Source organism: Jaculus jaculus, chromosome 3, assembly GCF_020740685.1.
Source record: "Jaculus jaculus isolate mJacJac1 chromosome 3, mJacJac1.mat.Y.cur, whole genome shotgun sequence".
In the NCBI taxonomy this organism is placed as follows: domain Eukaryota; kingdom Metazoa; phylum Chordata; class Mammalia; order Rodentia; family Dipodidae; genus Jaculus; species Jaculus jaculus.
The window spans coordinates 187,550,633-187,569,922 of record NC_059104.1 but is presented as its reverse complement, the minus strand read 5'-3'; the positions used below and the strand labels follow the sequence as shown (position 1 = coordinate 187,569,922).

General features: G+C 45.1%; 1 protein-coding gene across 4 annotated transcripts in view; it reads left to right on the top strand.

Moving 5' to 3' along the window:
- The window catches only part of Nell1 (neural EGFL like 1), a 916,515-nt gene that overhangs the window by 694,035 nt on the left and 203,190 nt on the right, over window positions 1-19,290 (top strand). The gene's annotated exons all lie outside the window — the stretch shown is intronic.

Below are 19,290 nucleotides of genomic sequence, written 5' to 3'. Positions count from 1 at the left end.
AAAGTTGTAAGTGGATGTTTGGAGCCAAATGAGTCTGTGTGACATTGACCCATTTCCTAGAATGTCTTGGACCTATTACTCCCATTGACCTGTCCTCTGTGACAACTGACATCATGTCCAGAAGTGACCAAGTTCTCCTGGGTGAGGAGGGCTGGTTGGAGGAGACTCCCTTAGTGAGAAGCATCCTATTAGACTCTCTCATTGGGATGATCAGGGAACAGCAATGATAGTTAGATATGTAGGCTCTCTGTCTGTGTGTGAGGCACATAGTAGAGAGTTGATAAAATCTTTAGCTCCATTGTTCAGATTTGGTCAAATAATTATTTCAAATTCCATGGCACAGTTTATGCATGAGGCTTTTTCAAAAAAATATGTTTTATCTTACATAATAAATTTACTCTATCTGCAAATGTGGTTCATATCACATTAATTCAAGTTACCAAAGTATAAGTAATCAAATATACATCACCTCAAGAATCTCATGATCTGATTAGAGAGCATGCATGCTGCAACAACATTCACATGCATGCTACCAACAATCAAATGCTCACTGCACCAACAGTCACATGTACTCTGCACCAACAATCACTGTGTACTGTGGCAACAATCACATTCACATTGTACCAACAATCACAAATGCACTGTGGCAATAATCACAAGGGTACTGCACCAACAAGCACATGTACACTGCACTAGCAATCACAAGTGCACTTCAGCAACAACCGTATATACACTGAACCAACAATCACAAATGCACTGCACCAACAATCACAAGTGCACTTCACCAACAATCACATACACACTGAACCAACAATCACAAGCGCACTGAACAAACAATCACATGTGCACTGAACAAATAATCATATGCACACTGGACCAACAATCACAAGTGCACTGAACAAACAATTACATTCACACTGGACCAACAATCACAAGTGCACTGAACAATCACATGTGCACTGAACAAACAATTACATTCACACTGCACCAACAATCACACGTGCACTGTACCAACAATTACATGCACACCGCACCAACAAGCACATGTACACTGCACCAACAACCACATGTGCACCACACCAACAATCAAAAGCACGCTGTACCAACAATCACAAGTGCACTGAACAAACAATCACATGTGCACTGTACCAACAATTACATGCACACTGCACCAACAACCACATGCGCACCACACCAACAATCAAAAGCACGCTGTACCAACAACCACAAGTGCACCGAACAAACAATCACATGTACACTGCACCAAAACTCATATGTACACTGCACCAACAACCACATGTGCACCACACCAATAATCAAAAGCACGCTGTACCAACAATCACAAGTACACTGAACAAACAATCACATGTGCACTGTACCAACAATTACATGCGCACTGCACCAACAAGCACATGTACACTGCACCAAAACTCATATGTACACTGCACCAACAACCACATGTGCACTGCACCAACAATCAAAAGCACGCTGTACCAACAACCACAAGTGCACTCTGCCAACAGTCACATGTGTGTTGCACCACACCAGCACACATGGACTTGGTGTCTCATACCTCAACCTACACCCCACCCTGTGCCTCTTCTGTAATGGGGTTATCTGGAAAATTCTGAATAGTTAATAGTTTCTTACTTCTTTAGGCCATTTGTTCTCTGTTATAACTATGTTCATGGGAAATAGTACCTAAAACCCTGTGCTGTTCACTTCAGACTTTATAGAGTTGAAACCAACATCTTAATTTAGAGACTTTTAGGATTAGTTGTAAAATAGTTCTATTTCCCATTCTATCACAAAATATTATAAGCTAGTGTGAATAGATCACAAGAACATATGAAGCAAGTCATCTTTCAAAGTGCAGGTTTAGTGGGTTATGAAAGTAACTTATTAGATCATAATGTATAAATGATATGGAGTGGAACAAAATAAAATAATAAAATATAATTGAGCAGAATAGAAAATAAAAAGCATACATATTTAGAACAAACTTTATGCTTATAGGTAATGTTTATGTGTGGGTCTCTGAAAATCTATTTCTTACTATTTTACTGTAATCCAGATGTTAGGTTAGCTCTAAGCCAGCTGATGGGCAGAAGAAAAGGGAAGCAGCTGTCCAGCAGTAACTGTCAACTCTGAACAGTTTGTGGCAGAGTGCATGCTTAGGGGACACTCGCTCACAGACTTTAACGTGGCTTGCTGAATTTTTGGTTAGTAGTTGACCTCCCAGCATGATACCACCCAGACAGATCTGTTCATTTCCTTCTTGTGTTCAGTACCTTTCCTCTGGATGAACCTCAACCTGGAAGGTCCCGTTTCCTACAATTCACCTGGGGAAAGTCATTCTTTCCTGCAGACGAGCTGTCCTGTCAGCATGGTGGTACTGCTTTGCTCTCTGCCACCCGGCATGATTAATATGGCTTCTGCCATATCATCTCTCTTTGGTCGTCTGCTACTGTAGCTTTTATTCGTTCTCCTGATTCCACTTTCTGCCTATAGACTGAGCGTCTCATGGGTTGGGATGATTTTCCTGACTGTGTGTGGACGTCCCAATGTCCAGACATTGCACACTGTGGGCAGCAGAGCCCCAAATACAGACACTTGGTCATGCATTCGGGACGCTGGGCTCTAAACCCAGGATGCCACTTAGCACAGGTATGCCCTTCGATGACATGCTTCATTTCCCTATGCCAGCTTTCTCATCTGACGATTGCATGGTGATGCATGGTGTTTTTATCAGGGCAGAGTGGATTTCTCCATATGAGGCACTTACTGTAGCGCTTGTCATTACCTAGACACTTTCACATTGAAGATGAAGGTAGAAAATGCTGCAGAAGCTACTGTTATCCACACATGTAGCACGTGCATGTTGGAGGTGAATTGTGAAGTGAGTCATTAAACATTATCTGGTGTAGTACACTGTGGGCTTGACCACCGTGCATGATGAGAATGAATCATTGATGGTGTGGCACACGAGCTTTGACGACAGCTGCCTATTTCTCATTATATATCTGATGAGCCTTCTAGTTGATTTTAACTTTATTTTAATTCTTCATTTTATCTTTTAAAAATATTATTTATTTCTTTATTTAAGGGAGGGAGGGAGAGAGAGAGAGAGAGAGAGAGAGAAGGAAGGCAGGTAGAGAACGAGAATGGATGCACTGTGGCCTCTAGCCACTGCAAACAAACTCCAGATGCATGTGCCACTTTGTGCACCTGGCTTATATGGGTACTAGGGGATCAACCCTGGCTCCTTAGGCTTCTTAGGCAAGTAACCTAACTGCTAAGCCATCTCTCCAGCCTCCTAATTACACATTTTAAACCTGTGTTAGAGGAGGGTTGAGAAAAACAAAGTGGGTAAACAAGAATTTATGTAACAGAAATTTGCACTTAGAGACATTTAATAAACTTACCTGTGTGAAGTTGGAGCAAGAGTTTCTTGAACTCATTACTGTTGACTTTCAGAGTCAAAAATATCCTAGTTGGGTAGGCTGCCCTATGTCTTGGAAAATGTTTGACTATATACTTGGTGTCCACTGTCCAAGTCACAGTAGCCCCATAGTACCCCTCCACAACCTTGACACCTGAAACAAGATGGCTTGTGACACATCTCTTACTTGGGAAAGGGTAAGAAATGAGCCCAACAGCAAATCGGGGTGAGGTAAAATCTGCTGTGTTGTTGGTAGACAGAGTTGGAGGATATGGGCTGAAATCAGAGAAAGTGTCAACCACATGACTCAGTGTGACAGCTCACTCCCAAAAAGAGAGAGCTACTCAGTGTTTCCTTGAAACCAGATTTCAATCTCCCTGTGGGTTTAGATGGACATAGCTAAGTCACCTATAATTGGTAAAGAGCAGCAAATGGAATGGTCACTTTTCTGTGCTCACAGTATAATTCCCTGTCATCGTCCCGTGTTTCCCAGCACAGAAGCATCATGCTCATATGTGTCTTTCCCCCAGGATGTACCAAGAAAAGTGGGAAGAGAGGGGTCAGAAATAGATTGAAGAAAAGTGGGAAGAGAGTGGTCAGAAATAGATTGAAGAAAAGTGGGAAGAGAGGGGTCAGAAATAGATTGAAGGAAAATGTTTCCTCAAAGAAACTGTGAAGGAGAATAGGGTGTCCTTCCAACAGATGGCACCAAAACTTGGATGTTTACTTGTCAGGATTTTAGGGTGTCTATGGGAACCAAGTATATGCCCCTAAAACTTTAAGAGGACCAAGGGAAGAGTTCAGAACATGCAGGGCCATTACTTTTTATGAGTGCACAGCTATTTTTTATTGAAGTTAGCACATGGTGATGATTCTGGGGACCTGAAGCCAACCTCCTCATTTTGTTCCCTTTAATGCCAACACTCATTTCAGATGCCGAGATTTTTCTCAGTGTAAGAATGCATTCTGTCTGTGGATTAAATCTCCTTCAATGTTGGTGTTTGTGATTTTATTGTCCTGCACAGTTGAAAACTCCTTTCAAAAATATAAGCACACCATTTTAAAATTGATCTGATCAAGCAGGTCTTCCACAGCAGTAAGTTAATAACAAATGGAACTAAACTAACTGATTGAGGCTTTTAATCTCATCACTTGACTGCAGTCAGCTTATGTAACCCTTGGATTCAGGATAAAAGTTGAAGAGAAGGTAATATTTATTAAGTGATATAACCCTAGTGCCTGAATGCCTGTGGGTTTGCAGAGGAGCTAATGCCAGGTTCTTTGTAAAAGCACATGCTATAAGGGCCATGGAGTCATGACCATACCACAGTGAGCCTTACTGAGCTGTGGAGTCATGGAAACAGTTGTGAGTCTCATTGAGCCATGGGATCATGAAGACAGGGGTGAGTCGCACTGAGCCGTGGAGTCATGAAGACAGGGGTGAGTCATAGTGAGCCGTGGGGTCATGAACACAGGGGTGAGTCTCAGTGAGCCGTGGGGTCATGAACACAGGGGTGAGTCTCAGTGAGCCGTGGGGTCATGAACACAGGGGTGAGTCTCAGTGAGCCGTGGGGTCATGAACACAGGGGTGAGTCTCACTGAGCCGTGGGGTCATGAAGACAGGGGTGAGTCTCACTGAGCCGTGGGGTCATGAACACAGGGGTGAGTCTCAGTGAGCCGTGGGGTCATGAACACAGGGGTGAGTCTCAGTGAGCCGTGGGGTCATGAACACAGGGGTGAGTCTCAGTGAGCCGTGGGGTCATGAACACAGGGGTGAGTCTCAGTGAGCCGTGGGGTCATGAACACAGGGGTGAGTCTCAGTGAGCCATGGGGTCATGAACACAGGGGTGAGTCTCACTGAGCCGTGGGGTCATGAAGACAGGGGTGAGTCTCACTGAGCCGTGGGGTCATGAACACAGGGGTGAGTCATAGTGAGCCGTGGGGTCATGAACACAGGGGTGAGTCTCACTGAGCCGTGGGGTCATGAACACAGGGGTGAGTCTCACTGAGCCGTGGGGTCATGAAGACAGGGGTGAGTCTCACTGAGCCGTAGGGTCATGAAGACAGGGGTGAGTCTCACTGAGCCGTGGGGTCATGAAGACAGGGGTGAGTCTCACTGAGCCGTGGGGTCATGAAGACAGGGGTGAGTCTCACTGAGCCACTGGGTCGTGAAGACTGTGGTGAGACTCAGTGAGCCATGGTGTGTGAAATCAGGGGTCTTGAACAGAAATTATCTCCATGGCATGCACATCCTTTCTGTTCTTCTCATGGACTCAATTGAAGAATTTAGAAAACAACCTGATTCAAAATAGCCCAGTCCCCTGTGATCACTGGTCTTGGAGTGAAAATCCAGCCATCGCCTTCTCCCTTGAGAACCCACTGTGCAGCTGTGAGGGAATCCTTCCTTGGGCCTCACCCCATGGGAAGCATCATCACCACAGCTGCCCACAGGTCATAAAGAGAGAGCAGGGAGGAGGCCCCGGCCCTCCGACCGCATCTCCTCGTAAGCAAGGAAGGGAGCACAGTAGTGACCTGGCTCTGATTCTGCCTCCACCAGTCATGCTCCAGATTACAGGCGCTCTGAACATCAGAGTCTTTCTGCGCAAGGCTGGGTTGAGGGCTGACCAAGAATAGCCGAAGCTGGGACAAACAATCCAGCCGCAATCTTCCCAGCAGGATTCAGCTGTTTCTTTTGATGTTTTATGAATAGGACAAGAAAATTTTATTGATCTTGATTTTCCAGGAGCAGCTGAATTATGGGTGACATAGTCCTTCTTTATTTGGTTTTGTCCTCGTTAAGATCACTCTGTCGTTTTGTCCAACTTTTAAGTAGTCATTGAGTTCCTTCTTTATTCTTGGTAAAATCCTTTTAGAAATGGTACATGTCTATGTTTATAAATAATGTCATTTGATTCAGACAAAAACATCGGTTATATGAACTTGAACAGGCTTAAGTCAGTTCTTTGATGGAAGTCATGTAATTTGGGAAATTTTTTTCACTTAAGGTTTTACTTTTTCAGCCCTTATTGGTCATTCACAAAGGAATGAACCTGCCTTTGTGAATCTCAAAGTACAGGTGAACTGTCAGTGTTACTGTCAGTTTAAATAAAATGAAAAATAGGCAAAACCTGAGGGAGAAAATGGCTCTGCTTGAACCATGGCTCTGCCAGCTAGTGCCTTGATTTCTTGAAACAGGGCATTAGAGGTTCAGAAAAGTCCTTGAACTCCAAACCCTACAAGGTTCATGTTTCTTTTATCCAAAGATTTTTATAAAGTAACAGAAAAGCATAATTATCAAACTATTATATTTATTTAGGGAAGTGCAAACCAAGGGAAGGAAAGTAAATATATCCACATGTTCTGAGATTCCACATGACAGGCCATAAAATCTGTAGAGAGAGTACAAAGTAAGTACAGAGAGCTCCTGCCTTGTGGAGGGCGGGGGGGAAAGGAACGGTTAGGGGGTTCTCCAGCTGGGCTGAGACAAGAAGAAACTCGTAAGAAGCTGGAGGTTCACTAGTGGCCAGACAGCTCGGGGGGGGGGGGGGGGTGTTGCAGCCAGGTTGACATTTCTGGCAGAAATCACCTGACCAAGAGCAGCTTGTGGGGAAAAGGGGTTTATTTTGGCTTACAGGCTTGAGGGGAAGCTCCATGATGCCAGGGAAAATGATGGCCTGAGAAGAGGGTGGACATCACCCCTGGCCAACATAAGGTGGACAAAAGCAACACAAGAGCATGCCCAAACACTGGCAAAGGGACCCTGGCTATAACACCCATAAGCCCACCTCCAACAATACACTGCCTCCAGGTGGCATTGATTCCAAAATCTCCATCAGCTGGGAACCTAGCATTCAGAATACCTAAGTTTATAGGGGACACCTGAATCAAACCACCACATTCTTTCCTTAGCCCTCATAAACTGATAACCATCCATTATGTAAAATGTAATGTGTTCATCCAACTTTAAAAGTCCCCATATTTTTTATAAATCTGGATGATGTTCAAACATTCCCATAATCCAAGGTCCTTTAACTGAAACCGAATACCAAAAAATCCCCCCTCAAAACCCATAATGGCACAGAATACACATTCACACTGCAAAAGATGGCATTGGGCGTAGCATAGAAATATGCGACCAATACACGGTTTAATACAACCAGGGCAAACATCAAACTCTGTAGCTCCAAAACCAATAGCTCTAACCAGTGACAAGTCTCTTAAGTCCGATAATCCTAACCAGCAACAAGTGTCTGGAGTTCTAATTCCGCCCCTCCGCCTAGGCTACTCACAGTCCTAGAAAAGTTCATCCAGGGCTGGCAGCTTTCCTTAGCAGCCATCTCGTGGTCCTGGCATCTCCACTGGGTCTCCATTGCAACCCACAGTTCATCCTCATGGTTCCATCGGGTCTCCGTGCAGGCATCAAGCAAACCTGCTTCACACTGCCCATGGCCATTTCCAAAACACAAGATGGTGTTGCAAACTCAATGGCCCTCTCTTTCCTGCATTTTTTAAACTATATAATACCAGGTAGGGTGACAATTTGTTAATCCAGGGGGGCAGATAAAGCAGACTTTGAAGAACAGGACACCCCTTCAGCATTCGGGCCCCTTTAAAAGACTGCATTCTTTCTGTTGTCCCAGTGCAGGTCAGCATGCCCAATCTCAATACAATTACAGCTGTACAGGCAGCAGTTTCACCCGAAGATTTCTTTCTGTGCTATCTCCCTCTACTCTCACCAGTCTGTTTCTATGCACTGCCACCCTGCACAAGTGCTCAGGACACGGGCACAAGAGCAAGCTTCTCACACAAACTGCTAGTCCAGTCCAAGCAAAGCTCTTTCTCACTCTCATATGCCAAACTTCATAGTCCACAGTTCTTACTGAATTCAGGTCTTACAAATCTGAACCAGAATAATCAAGCTGTATTGTCTTACAACACTGCAAAGCATCTCTTAGGCAAAGTTTTCAAATCCTTCCACATTCCTCTTGAAAATCAGCTCCAAATGGCCAAAGCCACACAGTCAGGTGTCTAGCAGCAACCCCACTCCTCGGTACCACTTTAATGTTGTAGTTCAGTTTGCATTGCTGGCAGAAATCACCTGACCAAGAGCAGCTTTTGGGGAAAAAAAGGGGTTTATTGTGGCTTATAGACATGAGGGGAAGCTACATGATGAAAGGGAAGACGATGGTATGAGCAGAGGGTGGACATCACCCCCTGGCCAACATAAGGTGGACAACAGGAGAGTGTGCCAAACACTGGCAAGGGGTCACTGGCTATAATACCCAGAAGCCTGCCTCCAAAATACACTGCATCCAGAGGCTTTAATTCCCAAATCTCCATCAGCTGGGAACCTAGCATTCAGAAAACTTAGGTTTATGTGGGGGCACCTGAATCAAACCACCTCAGGGAGAGTGAGAGAGATTGCCCTCCCCTGGTAAAACATACTTATCACCTTATGGTGGCAGGCCTGCCTCCTGCCTCAGGTGAGCCAGAAACAGCTGATTGGTCTGGGCTAGGGCAGCTCAGAAAGAGGCCAGCCAGGATGCCCAGTTCTGGGGTCTAAGCTTGTCCAACCACAATGTTAGGATTAGATTTAAATTCTAGGACAGTCCTCCCTCCCAGGGAGGGTCTCAGGTATGGTAAAAGAGGTGTAGGGAACTGGGAAAGAGATAAGAAGTCATCCTATGATCTCTGGCAAGTGCAGACCTTCCTGCCTTTTCTGGGGCCCAGTCACCCTAACTGTCTATCAAAGTTATCTGGCTCCCTCTCACTCTGAACCTTTAACCAATGGTGAAAATCTCACCATTTTCATATGGAAACAGTAATACATGTAACATATGCCCACGATGAGGGTGAATACTAGCTGGGTTATAAGTTAAACCAAGCCCACGTTCTGTTATAAGCGAGATATTCAGCACATCTTGGTGAGGCTCAAAACATTGTAGGGTGGGATTTTATCATCTGGGTTTTAGATATTTTCTTTCTAGTACATACCTCCCAATGACCATGCTGTTACCACTTAATGTTATGTAACAAAACACTTTAATGCCCGAACAATATACCAAATTCCACTTAAAGTTCTTTGCAACTATTAATTCGCTTCATCTTTTAGAGCCTTTTAATGCATTCATCGACTATCATAAATTTCTCATGGTTTTCTCATACATTCTCCTCTTCTTTTTTTTTAATTTAATTTATTAGTTTTCATTTCAGTGAATACAGGCAGTTTGGTACCATTATTTAGGCTCATCTGTGATCTACCCCTCCCATTAGACCCTCCTTGTTAATGAAAATGGGTCGTGCATTGTGGAGTTAGCCCCCAGTTATTAGTATGATAAATGTCTCTGCAAATCATGACCCAACATGTAACTCTGACATTCTTTCCGCCCCCTCTTCCGCAAGATTTCCCTGAGCCATGTTGGGTTCATTTTTGGTCTGCTTCAGTGCTGAGGTGTTGGGGGCCTCTGAGGCTCTGGCTCTCTGATTTGGTAGGAGTTGATTTTTCTCTCCGTTGATCTCCTTCCCCTTTGTGCTGGTATCCGGTTCACAGGAAAACATCACCCTTGCTTATTTCACCAGTTGTCCTTAGTTTCAGTTGGGCCCCTTTTGAGGTATGTTGGGGCAGCTCTCTTCTTAGGATCTGCATCTCTCTGGAAAAGAGAAGCAGATTCTCCAACGGAGAGTAAGTTAGCACCTGGAAAATTGAGATAACACTTTTTTGATAGACAGTTTGATAGGTGTAGGCCCTCTTATACCCCGTGATTGATGGTAGCTTGATATTGTAGAGTGGGCTTGTGTTTGGGTATGGTTCTGACTTGTTTCCCAGCTCCAGCTAAGGGTCTAGTACCATTGAGTGGATCAGTTAGCCAAATCAAGAGCAATTGATTCCTCACCATGGCTGTGTACCACTATTGCACTTGTGTGGGCATCACATCCGGTTATTTGTTGCTAATTAGGTTAAATAATGTGTTGCTTGGACAGATCTTGGTCATTTCCCCCAGTCGCCTATGTAGCGCCTTCTGGCACTAGACACGCTGACTGTCTGGGGACTGACTCTCTCCTGGCTTCCAGCCATGTCATTCCATTTTACGCGTCAGCTGTGTATGGAGTCTTCAGCAATAGGGTCTTATCACTGGCCTTTGGTGGGTCATCAAGTACTCTGACAGAAGTCTGTCATTGTTTTGGGAAACCTTGTAGGTTTCTCTGATCAAAAGCTCATTGTGAATGGTAGGCCCAAGCTGAAAGTGGGGGTTTCAGGTCAGTGTCCACTAAGAAATTGAGGAAAAAGATAACTAATATACAAGAGTTAGAGAGGAGAGAGATAGAGGGGAGAGGGGGAGAGGGAGGGAGGGAAGATGTAAGAGATTTAGGTCAGTCTTGATCCTACCCTCTCCAGTGTCTTGTGGTTCAGGTGTTTCCTGTAAGGGTCTAGTGAAGGTTCAGCCATTTGGTCTGTCTTTTAGGAAGTAGAATTTTATGGTACCATTGCCGTTTGGGTCCAGATTACTGTTTTCCACCCTTTGATTCCCTCCCTGCCCTCCCATCCATCTTATTGTCTAGTCCATGAGGTGTTTGCTGGGTATGTAAGGCATCTTGGGCAGATTCAGTTTAGGTGTTGCAGATGAGTGAGACTATGTGTTGATTTTTTTTTCTGTGATTGGGTAAGTTCGCTGAGAATGATCTGTTCCAGGTTCAACCATTTTTCCTCAAATTTCTTTATGTCGTTTTTTCTTACTGCTGTATAGAATTCCATTGTGTAGATATACCACATCTTTGTTATCCATTCTTCTAATGATGGACATCTGGGTTGATTCCAGCTTTTAGCTATTACGAATTGAGCTGCTACAAACATGGTTGAGCAAATCTCTCTGGCTTTTGGTTTGAAGGTTTTAGGGTATATGCCCAGTAATGGTATAACTGGGTCTGTTGGTATTTCTATAGTCAGCTTTTTCAGGAGTCTCCATATTGCTTTCCAAAGTGGTTGTACCATCCTGCATTCCCACCAACAGTGAATGAGTGTCCCTGCTTCTCCACATCCTCGCCAGCATTTATTTTCATTTGACGTTTTGATGTTGGCCATCCTTATTGGGTAAGGTGGAATCTCATAGTTGTTTTAATTTGCATTTCTCTGATGATTAGGGATGATGAACATTTTCTTAGGTGTGTGTTTGCCATTTGTATCTCTTCCTCTGTGAATTGCCTGTTTAACTCTGTGCCCCATTTTGTGAGTGGGGTATTTGTCTTCTTATTGTTTAGACTTTTGAGTTCTTTGTAAATTCTAGAGATAAGGCCTCTATCAGTTGGATAACCTGCAAATATTTTCTCCCATTCTGTGGGTATTCTATTGGCTTTGCTTATTATATGCTTGTCTGTAAAGAAACTCTTCAGCTTCATATGATCCCAGTGGTTGGGTGACTGTTTAAGAACTTGAGCCACTGGGGTTTTATTCAGGAAGTCTTTTTCCATTCCTATATCATGGAAGGTACTTCCTAAATTTTCTTCCAGTAGTTTTCGAGTTTCTGGTCTTATGTTGAGGTCTTTGATCCATTTGGATTTGAGTGTTGTGCATGGTGAAATGTGTGGATCAAGTTTTAGTTTCCTGCATGTGGTTATCCAGTTTGTCTAGCACCATTTGTTGAAGATGCTATCTTTTTTCCAGTCTATATTGTTTGGGCCTTTGTCGAATATCAAGTAGCTATAGTTGCTTGGCCCAAAATCCGGGTCCTCAAGTCTATTCCATTGGTCTATACTCCTGTTTTTATGCCAGTACCATGCTGTTTTTATTACTATGCTTTGTAGTATAACTTTATATCGGGTATGGTGATGCCACCAGAGGTATTTCTTTTGCTGAGGATATGTTTGGATATGCGAGGCCTTCTGCCTTTCCATATGAAATTTGAAATCATTTTTTCTATGTCTGTGAAGAACACTGTAGGGATTTTAATTGGAATTGCGTTAAATCTATATATTGCCTTTGGTAGGATTGTCATCTTCACAATGTTAATTCTGCCTATCCAGGAGCATGGGAGGTCTTTCCATCATTTCAAGTCCTCCTCAATTTCTTTTTTGAGAGTTTTTATATTTTCGTTGTATAGATCTTTTACTTCCTTGGTTAACGTTATTCCAAGGTATTTTATTTTTTTTTTGTTGCTATTGAAAATGGGACTATGTCCTTTATTTCTTTTTCTGTGTCTTTGTCATTTGCATACAGAAGTGCTTCCGATTTTTGTGCATTGATTTTGTATCCTGCTACTTTGCTATAGGAGTTAATCACCTTCAGGAGTTTTGGGATGGAGTCTCTCGGGTCTTTTACATATACAATCATGTCATCAGCGAATAGCGCTAACTTAACTTCTTCCTTTCCAAATTGTATCCCTTTTATTTCCTTCTCCTGCCTTATTGCTTGGGCTAGGACTTCCAGAACTATATTGAAAAGCAGAGGTGAGAGAGGACATCCCTGTCTTGTTCCTGATCTCAATGGGAATTCCTCCAGTCTTTCTCCATTAAGTATTATTTGGGCCTTTGGAGCATTGTATATTGTCTTTATTATATTAAGATGTGAACCAGCCATGCCGATTCTCTCCAATGTTTTGATCATGAAGTGATGTTGTATCTTGTCGAAGGCCTTTTCTGCATCTATTGAAATGATCATGTGATTTTTATTTTTAAGCTTGTTTATGTGGTGTATTACATTGACAGATTTTCGTATGTTGAACCACCCTTGTGTTCCTGGGATAAATCCCACTTGGTCAAGGTGGATAATGCTTTTGATGTGTTGTTGGATTCGGTTTGCGAGAATTTTGTTGAGGATCTTTGCATCTATGTTCATTAGGGAAACAGGCCGATAGTTTTCTTTTCTTGTGGCATCTCTGCCTGGTTTTGGGATTAGGGTGATACTAGCTTCATAGAAGGAGTTGGGTAGTTTTCCCTGTTCTTCAAATTGTGGCACAGTTTTAGGAAGATTGGTTTGAGTTCTTCCATGAAGGTTTGATAAAATTCAGCTGGGAATCCATCTGGTTCTGGACTCTTCTTTTTAGGGAGGTTTTTTATTACTTTTTCAATCTCCATGAGCGTGATGGGTTCATTGAGGTGGTTGATCTGCTCTGAGTTTAGCTTTGGTAGATGATATGCATCCAGGAATTTATCCATCTCCTCCACATTTTCCAGTTTTGTGGAGTAGAGGTTTTTGAAATAAGTCCTGATGATTCTGCTGATTTCACTGATGTCTGTTGTAATCTCTCCTTTTTCATTTTGAATTTTGTTAATTTGGAGTCTCTCTTTTTTTTTGCTTGATCAAATTGGCCAGAGGTTTGTCAATCTTGTTTATTTTTTCAAAGAACCAGCTCTTTGTTTTGTCAATTGCCTTAATTGTTTCCTTGGTTTCCAATTCATTAATTTCTGCTCTGATTTTAATTATTTCTTTCCTTCTGGACCTCTTTGGGTTGGATTTTTCTTGTTTTTCCAATGCCTTTAGGTGGATGGTTAGGCTATTGATTTGGGATCTTTCTGTCTTTTTTATGAAGGCATTGAGTGCTATGAATTTTCCCCTGAGGACTGCCTTCATTGTGTCCCACAAGTTTTGGTATGATGTGTTGTCATTGTCATTCATTCCAGGAACTTTGCAATTTCATTTTTTATTTCATCCACTATCCATTTATTGTTTAAGAGTGTGCTATTCAGTTTCCAGTTGCCGTTGGGGCTCTTGTTGGTTTTTTTGTTGTTGATTTCTAGGACTATAGCATTATGATCTGATATCATGCAGGGAATTATGTCAATTTTCCTAAATATGTGGAGGCTATCTTTGTGACTCAGTATATGGTCTATTTTAGAGAATGTTCCATGGGCTGCTGAGAAGAATGTGTAGTCTGTGGATTTGGGAAGGAAAGTTCTGTAGATGTCTGTTAGGTCTAAGTGCTCTATGGTTTTGTTGAGCTCTCTTACTTCCCTGTTGAGCTTCTGTTTGGATGATCTGTCTATTACTGATAATGGTGTGTTAAAGTCCCCAGCTATGATGGTGTTGGTGGTTATTTCTGTTTTATTGTCAAGTAGGTTTTGTTTTATGAACTGCGGTGCCCCTGTGTTTGGTGCATACAGATTTATGATTGTAATATTCTCTTGATGGATTGTTCCCTTTACACGTACGAAGTAGCCTTCTTTGTTTTTTTTGATTGTTTTTGGTTTGAAGTCAACTTTATCTGATATTAATATAGCTACACCTGCTTGTTTCTTATTCCCATTTGCTTGGAATATTGTTTTCCACCCTTTCACCCTGAGGAGGTTTCTGTCTTTAGTGGTAAGGTGGGTTTCTTGAAGGCAGCAGATTGAGGGGTCTAATTTTTTGATCCACCCTGTTAGCCTGTGTCTCTTGATGGGTGAATTAAGGCCATTAATGTTTAGGGTGATGACTGTGAGATTTGATTTGATCCCTGTCATGTTGTGGTGGTAGAGGTGTGTTGGCATTTTCATGGAATTTAATTTTTTTTTTTCTATCTACTCTGGGTTTGATTGCTGTGATCTTCTTCTTGTAGGCATATGTGTTTGGTTATTTGTTTCTTCTCTGTGGAGAATTTCCTGGAGTACTTTCTGTAGGTTTGGTTTTGTGTTCATATAATTGTAAAGCTGAGTTTTGTCATGGAAAGTTTTCCTTTCACCATCTATTATAAGGGAGACTTTTGCCAGGTAGAGTAGTTTGGGTTGAAATCCATAGTTTCTTAGAATTTGGAGAGTTTCATTCCAGGCCCTTCTAGCTTTCAGGGTTTCCATTGAGAAGTCTGAAGTAATTCTGATGGGGTTTCCTTTGAAAGTGGTGTGCTGTTTTTCCCTAGCTGCTTTTAGGATTTTTTCCTTGGTGTCAATGTTTAGAGTCTTAATGATAATATGCCTTGGGGAGTTTCTCCTTTGGTCTAGTCGGTTAGGAGTTCTGTTTGCTTCTTGAATCTTGATGGGCCTTTCTTTTAAGAGATGGGGGAAGTTTTCTTCAACTATTGTGTTAAATAAGTTCTCCATGCCTTTGGTCTGAAATTCTTCTCCTTCTGGTATTCCAATGATTCTGATATTAGGACGTTTAAGTGTATCCCACAATTCTCTCATGTTCTGTTCACAGGAACTTTTGAACTTACTGAAATTTTTGGACTCTCGAACTGTTTCTTCCATCCTGTCTTCCAGATCAGAATTTCTATCTTCCACTTCGCTGACTCTATTCTTGAGAGCCTCTAGTGAGTTTTGGACTTGTTCAATTAAGTTTGCATTTTCTACTACTTTCCTATGTATCACTTCCATCGCTTTGTCCAGCTCCCTTTTTGTCTCATTTTCTGATTTTCTTGCTAATTCTTGGAAATCATCCTTGCATTTCTTTATGTTTTCATTTAGTGTGGCCAGCTGATTTTTAAGGTCCTCTTTTTTTTCACTCTCCCTCAACTCTCTTACCTCTCTTTGAATTCCTTCCAGTGTCTTATCATATTGCTCTAGCTTAGTGATGGTAGCATCCATACGATTATCTATCCTTTGTAGCTTTCCTGTCAGTTCTAGCAGTAGTTTGGTCAGGGTTGCATTGTTCATTGCTTCCACTTGATGTTCTGATCCTAAACACTCTTCTATGTTTTGGTTAGTTGTGATCCTTGTTGGACTGGGTGATCTGTCTGGATTTTCTTCCATTTTATTTTTCGTGTTATTTCTTTTGCGCTGTGGTCTACCCATGTCAGTGTATGGGCAGGTAGGTGGGTGGAGCAGCTTGGGATCTAGCTTAATGAGAATCCAAGGCAGCCTGGGGCAGTTGTAAGCAGCCTGGGTTTTTGCTCAGTCTTGCTTAAGCCGCCTACCTATAGCCTGGCAGGGGCACCAAAGTTGCCTGAATTCTCACCCAGTAATGCACCTAAGCTGCCTGCCTTTGAGGTTGAAAGGGGACTGAGGTAGCAAACCCTGAAGGTGCCTAATTCTGGCTGGGTACACTGGGGTCTGTAAACAGTCTGTGCTCTTCTGCCTCAGGGGAGTGGGGGCTGGGTGGCGATGTACAGGTAGGGGATGGCAGCTGCGCTGGCGCTAGTGACTCAGTGTGGACTTATGTGGCTCTTGCTGTGGGGTGGGCCCGCTGCACGTGCAATCGTAGTGCAGAGGCAGATGATATGGGTACAGAATCAGGACACAGCAGAAGTTGACCGGTGGCAAGTGATGTGGGCACAGCAGCAGGGGATCTGGCAGTCACCTATTCACGGCAGGGGTGGCCCCACAGGCCTGCGAACCGAGCACCACGTGGCTGGTCTACTCGCAGGATCAGAGAACAAGGGCGAGGTAGGAGGTCTCAGCTTCAGTGCAGCAGGCTGGCAGGCGTGACTGGTGGGTGCCCAATCAGAGCACAGCCATGCGGGATGTGCAGAGGGTGCGTGGACGGGTGGGCAGAAGGGGGCGCGGGGTGTGATGGTGTGTATGGAGCGAGTGGGGCAGGCGGCTGGGGGGGGGGTCAGGGTGCGCCGGGGCACCAGGCAATCAGGGTGGGGTGTGCGGGAGGTGGCAGGGCTCATGGGGCGTGGGGTGTGGGGCGCTCTGATCAGTTAGGGGGTGAGGGGCACGCTGTTGGTGCGGGTGGGGTGCGCATGCAGGGGGGGTGTGCGGGGCGCAGCAGGGTGTGGGGCACCTGGGGGGCACGGGGGGAGCGCAGGGCGCGCGGGGGGTCACGGGGTGCGCAGGGGGCGTGGAGGAGCTTGCGGGAGGCGCAGGAGGCTAGGGGCACAGGGCACATGGGGGGTGCACGGGGTGCGCGGGGGGGGGGGGCGCAGGGTGCGCGTGGGGGGAGGGGGCACGGGGCACACTGGGGTGCGGGATGCCAAGGGATGCCGCAGGGTGCTCTGGACGTGCGGGGGGGGGCGGGGCTTGCGGGGGGGGGTTGAGGGGGTCGCGCGTGGGGTGCGGGATGTGGAGGGGGGCGGGGTACGCTGAGGCACTCAGGGGCGCAGGACGCGTGGGGGTGAGGCACAGGGGGCACGGGGCACGCAGGGGCGCTCTTGGGACTATGGGGGCGCCCGGGCCGCGTGCGGCGGGGGGGGGGGGGGAGGAGGGGCGTGCGGGGTGGGGGGTGGGAGGCGCCGGGGCGGGGCGCGGGGGGGGGGGGGGACAGGGAGCGGTTCAGGGCGCACGGGGCTCAGGGTGAGGATGCTCCGGGGCACGAGCGCAGAGCGCGTGGGGAGGGTGGACGGCTAGGAGCGCGGGGCGCTCGGGTGGGCGAGGCCCCCCCCCCCCAGCAGGACGCTGCGGGAAGCCGAGGGGTGCTCTGGACTCGCGGGGGGGGGGAGGGCGGGTCACGCGGGGGAGGGGGTCAAGGGTGTCGCAGGTCTTGCAGGGGGTGTGGAGCACGCTGAGGTAAGATGGAGCGTGGGACGCTGGTGGACGCTGCAGGACACCATGGGGCACTCTGGATTCGCGGCGGGGGTGGGGCGCATGGGGGGCGGGGGGCTCGAGGAGCGCGGGGGTGGGGCGTGGGGGTCTCGGGGCACGCGGGGGGCGCGGGGCACACCTGGGCGCCGGACGCTCAGGGGCGCTTGGAGCACGCCTGCTGTGTGTGGGTAGGGAGCTGAGGCACCGGGCCGTGCCCAATGCCGGGATTCGCGGCGAGCGGGGTGGTGGGATGTGGGTCGCGGGGTTGTGTGCTTCCCTCTTTTACCCCGATCTGTGCTCTCCCTCTTCAAAAAGTTCCTAATTTTCCTTGAATACTTACCTTTTTTTCCCCTTGTTGTTTGTAGTGCCGCTAGGCGGTAGCCATCTTGACCGGACATTCTCCTCTTCTTGTTTCTACTCAAAGGTTGAGTAAGTCAAGAGAATAAGCCCACCACGACACTCTGCAGAGACCTCTGACCAGGGCTGCAGAGTCCGTATGAACTGCTATTTCACATGCACAAAAGCAAGCCTCCCCTCCCCTCACCTTCAAAGCCCTGTTCTGTGTTTCTGGAAGCTTCATCTTATTGGCATCCCACCTGTCACTTTTAGCTTGGAAAGAAACTTTTATGTTATTACCTTTAATACAGAATTATACTTTATTATTTATTTGTTTGTTTATTTTGTTTTTTCAAGGTAGGGTCTCACCCTAGCCCAGGCTGACCTGAAGTTTACTATGTAGCCTTGAACTCTCAGTGATCTTCCTCCTACTGCCTCCCAAGTGCTGGGTTAAAGGCATGCACTACTATGCCTGGCAGAATTCTACTTTAAATACCATATTTGAAGTGTCAGTAAGCAGACCTCAGAATGTGTGATTTTTTGAAGGCATAGAGAAGATTTTGTGAAGAACATACCTGACAGAAATTATCTAAACCTTTTTATACATCCACATATTAAGAAGCTGGTGGGGAATGCTGCTTACATTCCAAGGTCTGTGGTCCCTGGAGCAGTCAAGGGCCTCACTCAGCGTTGATGGCCCCAAAGGAAAGAAACAGCATGGAGGACAACAAACAAACAAACAAACAACAGCAACAAACCACTGTGAAATGGTCTATGCTTTTGGACTGGAATTAAACAATCTAGATACATCCAATGGCTGTTTAAAGTGAGACTCATATTAATTATGTGATGATGATAAAATGGAGCCATGACTTTTTCCAGTAATTTTCTTACTACAATTAAAATTTAAAACATCTGCTCAGCCAATACTCGTGTGAATAGAAGACACTCAGCTTTAACGTTTCCAATCAACTTCATTAAAAATAAATCTGAGTATCTTTGTTAGTTGGCATATTAGATTACTGGTGATGAAGCCACACATGTTCACTGTTCTGGATGGAAGTGAGGCAGAATTGTAAGAACAAGAGCGTTCATATCAGAACTACCTAATAGCTTCATATTAAAGGATGCAATCAATACCTCTG